Genomic DNA, 4,798 nt, shown 5'->3' with positions numbered 1-4,798 from the left:
ATAACGCAGACAAATATAGAACGCTGCGAACGTGAACAAATGTTGTCCTAATGAAATTGTAAATGATCTATATCAAAACCCATATCTACAGCTGGATATGCAATCTGTAAGAAACTGAAACGTAGCATTGCGGTGAAATTAATTTCCCCCATTTCCAAATATAATAGCGGTAATGCAGTTATTCAAGGTCTCCATTTGTCATCTCAGACTCCAATGAGATTTCTGTTTGGTTTGATGTAGTTTCCCCTCAGGCAGTCGCTGAAATAAAATCCCCAATCTGACTTGGTATTCCCACTTCGAGACAATTTTGTCTGAGGGAATCTGATCGCTCATATCGAGTCCCAGAAAGAATTTCAAATAGCTGAATAATGTAGCCCACAGAATCCTGTCACTCTGAGCCCTCATCTATCTATATATCTATCTGGACCTATTAGAAGTATTGTCATTGGTTGAAACTAAGCACAAAGAAGAGAAAAAAACAAAACTGAAATACAGAATAAGTGAAATATGTCCCCATGGGATAGGAATCCAGGTCTCCTAATCTAAAGCACACCCATACTCTCCACCTCTGAACTGGGATTTTGTTGGTCAATGTCAAAACACTCATCTATATTCTCTCTGCAAACAATTACATCATTTTTTTGTAACTCACTGGCAAATGATCAAATTCCTTTGTTAAGATGTGAGGGCGTGTCTAAGATGATAGGCATGAAGTGAAACCACAGCAATGCAACATAAGCCTGAAGACTGAACGTGTAATCTTTCCAGTGCACCTAGGAAGAAATTTGATTACATTATCTGTTCCTGGAGATTGTAGGACACATCCAGCCATCGCTGTAACGAGGAGAGACACCTTGGGTAAAAAGAAAAAAGAGTAAGGTGGAAGAGAAAGTGACACCCACCTATAAATGGAGGTACACTGCTCTGTGACGGAGGAAGAATGGTGAGATGCCAGTATTTCTGAGAGAGGAGGAAATAAAAATGTGGTCTCTGTTATTCTTTTCATTTCAGCTATTTATCAATATAAAGGTAACTTCCTTCTACATAATTTTTGAAGATGACATTGTAAATAACTTTATTTAAAATTTAGTTTTTTGTCATTGCTTTGAAGCGACAAAAAATCGAATGAATTTTCAAAACGGTCACACGTAAACAGAAGTGCTTCAGGATGTGAAAACTTTAACAATAACGTGAACACTGGTGTGTAAGTGGACTGGCTGGAGGTGTAGGTGAATGTGTGATTGTTTTGGGGTTTAGCCTTAGATAAAGCAGGATAACGTTTTCTTTCTTTACTCTTTTCCCTTTTACTATCTTGATGCTGGAGTGCTGAGCAGTTTTACCTGTACTGGACAGGAAACACTGCTGCCTACAAATGTGAGCTCTCTGTTGGTCACTCATAATTGCATCTGCATTGCTTTTAAATTATCTGATGTTCTTGCTTCTTTGTGGTGTTTGAATTTTTAGTCTTCTTTCAGTTCATGTGTGGGTCGTGTCCCAGGCCTCTTTCCAAGCTGATTAATGTAGTTTTGACAAAATATCACAAAAATGCATCAATTTATTGTTTCTCTTGTGAGAAACCGATCATCCTCTTTTCCAAAGTAATAGCAATCTACTGATAATCTACTTATAACACCTTTTAATAATATTTCACTTTTGTAAATAGTTATTTTAGTCATGGTCATTAATATTTACCAATCATTATTAACGTTACAATTTACCACATTTCTGTCAGTACTTTGTAATAAAGTAATTGTAGTAAAACATAATATTTTATTAGTTATTTATGATGTATTCCACAGCTGATGAGGAAAAATAACAATTTTTATACTATTTGATGACATTAATACACATAACATTTTATATAATTACTTAACCACTATGTTATCGTTATGACCGTTGTTTTTGCTAATTATTCCAAATTGTTATTGTCATTTTGTAAATAAAGTTTCATTGATCCTGACACTGGTATCACAGATAGACACGTAAGGTGTGACGCAGATACACATGTGGACCAGCCATAATGAGACCAGTGTCATATTTTAGCTGAAACTACAATTTTTTTCTACAGCTAACCTATTTATTTATTTATGACCAAACCAGCTAGACTGAGCCGTGGTCTCCAATGTTAACTACCTGCTTACCTTTATTTACTACAGAAATTACATTCAACTTTTTAATACCGTCCACAAAAATATTACTAATTCAAATAAATAATCTGCAAGAGAGATGCATCACACTGTATCCACCAGCCATTTAAAAAGCCTTATAAACACCAGCTGTAGCTTTATAATAACTAGATAATGTTTATAGATGGCTATTAACTATTAACAAAGTAGACAATTTGTAAACATTATTATCTTCTTATTGTTTGTTAACAATAATTAAAAAAAAAAATTTTTCACAGTGAGTTTATAATTTATTAACGCTAATTATTAGAAATGTTTTTAATCTAAAAAGAATGCTTTAATTTACACTATCTACCAATAATCCAGACAAAACAAAAAAACAAGTGTGAAAACATATTTAAAAAAATGATGAATATCATCTTCTTTTACGTGTTTAAACAGATGAGGACCTCGTGTCATGCCTGACTTGGAAAGATACTGTTTCATTTGGTAAATTTAACATGTTGTTCCCTCTTTTGAATCAAACAAGTGTAAACCAAGCTTCGTTAATTAAGCTGATTAGGTGAACAGAAACCTGTTTGATTGGAGGCAGTTGGAGGCCTTCCGCTCTGATGCAGCAGCGGTATTTAACTCGCCATATTGGCTGTCTGATGGCTGCACCTCAGGGTCGTGTTCTGTGACATGGCTGTTGTCCCGGTGCCACCCTTGCACTCACTCACACACACACACAAACACACACACACACACATGCAAAGATCCTTTAAGGGGCTTGGCAAACCCCCGGTTCCCCCTTCTCTCTAATCACTGTGTTCTCCAGGGGGGGTGCAGCCATTCTCATTGCTCTTTGCAAAAGCTTGGCATTTGTCTGAGATCTCATTTCTGTAATTCATCGCTTGTCTCCCGGGAGCCGCGGTTGGCACCGGTGATGCCAAGTCCTCCCTCCTCCTCCTCCCATCCCTCTCACACACTCTCTAACCCTATTCCCACTCTTTGCCGCACCTCTCCCTCTGCTTCTTCCTCTCTTTCACCCCTGTCGTTGTTTGTTGTTGCCCTGAAAGAGGCTCTGACTGAAGCTTAAACTGGTGGGTGTACACACATTAACTCTCCTGTGATTGTGTTTGATGACCGCTCCAGGCTCAGATCACATAAACATGTTGAGTGTGTGTGTGTCTGTTGTTTTTTTTTCTTTGAGTGTATAGAGTTGACAGAGGCTGCCAAATTAAAATGAATGACCCGTCCAGGAGTTATTGTTATTTCATATTTTCATATACATATGTATATGTATATATGTATATATATATATATATATATATACGTGTGTGTGTGTGTGTGTATAAACATTAAGTGTCACATCATTAACACATATAAATACACATAGCTTAAATGAAGAAATAATTACACATCAATTATCACAGGTAATATGAACATGGAAAATGTAACTGTGATTAATTAGTTATATGTAAAAATGTACATCTGTTGCGTATTTGGAAGCAAAGAAGGTGGGGGGGCAAAAAAGATTGATAGCTAGTATATTGTAAATGTATCAATAAAGCAAAGTGGGTTTTGCATTTGCACTCACTTCCTGTGTTAGGAGTAAGAGCTGAAATACAAAGTCTCCCAGCAGCACAAATCCTCCCGCGACTCTCCAAGTCTTACAGGTGAATTGCTGCATCTCACATTTTGTTTATGAGTAAACGGCTGTTGGTGGCAGGCATTTTAAGCTAATAGCTGCTTTAAATAGCTGCAATTACTGAGAAGCATGAGATATTTAATCACTCCAGACCAATTAGTCTGTAATCAAGTAGTGTCCAAGTGCGAGCACGTTTTTGTCCTCCACTGTTCCTCTGCAAGCACCCGCCATATATTTCTCAGTGTGCCGGGAAGAGCAGTGATTAACACGCAGGGATATAGGCCCCCGTGGAATGCCGTAATGTGGAGTTAAATCAGGGAGAGAGGGAGGCGAGACACCACGACTAAACCTGTTATTGCAGTTTAACATATGCAGAAGGTTAATTCAAAGCAGGGGCGATGATGAGCGTTTCACAGAGCCTTGCACAAATTTGTGGAATTAGAAGCTTGCAGTTTCTTTCTTTCTTTCTTTCTTTTCAAGGAAAAGGAAGTAGTTTGTTTTTCTTTTTAATCATTAGTTCCAAGGAGTTGTAGTAAAATTCCCCTGGAAAAGGAGAATAAAACAACAGCGGAAATTGTTTAGAATAGCTGTCGTCTTTTGTGAGAAAGTCAAAAAAGGGGAGGGCACACTGATGCATGAAAAAGGAAACGCACACGCTTACACCTGTGCAAACAATTTCAGCCTGGGCCAGTTCCTTGTTTTGATAATCATGATACTGTGTTAATAATGACATTTCCGAGTGACTGCTCACAGGGCTGGTGTGTCCACTCCCTTGGCATCGGCTTGACGGTGGAAAACAGCCTCGCCAATATGTACCTCCTTATCAAACAGGAAGTGATGCTTTCCCACGATCTGGACCATTGAATGCACACAAACAGGCCGCAGGTACAGGAACCATTCGCCCACTCTGTTAGAAAATGACACAAAGATATAGGAGCTGTCCTGCTGCTGCACTGTTGTCTCACTCCAAACAGGGATTGTTTGGAAAATCCTGCTGTGCTAATGCCAGAGCAGTGCAGAATGTGCTAGCTAACAGCGAGAC

This window comes from Oreochromis niloticus, linkage group LG11 (genome assembly GCF_001858045.2).
Source record: "Oreochromis niloticus isolate F11D_XX linkage group LG11, O_niloticus_UMD_NMBU, whole genome shotgun sequence".
Taxonomy (NCBI): Eukaryota; Metazoa; Chordata; class Actinopteri; order Cichliformes; family Cichlidae; genus Oreochromis; species Oreochromis niloticus.
This window is presented reverse-complemented; position numbering follows the sequence as displayed.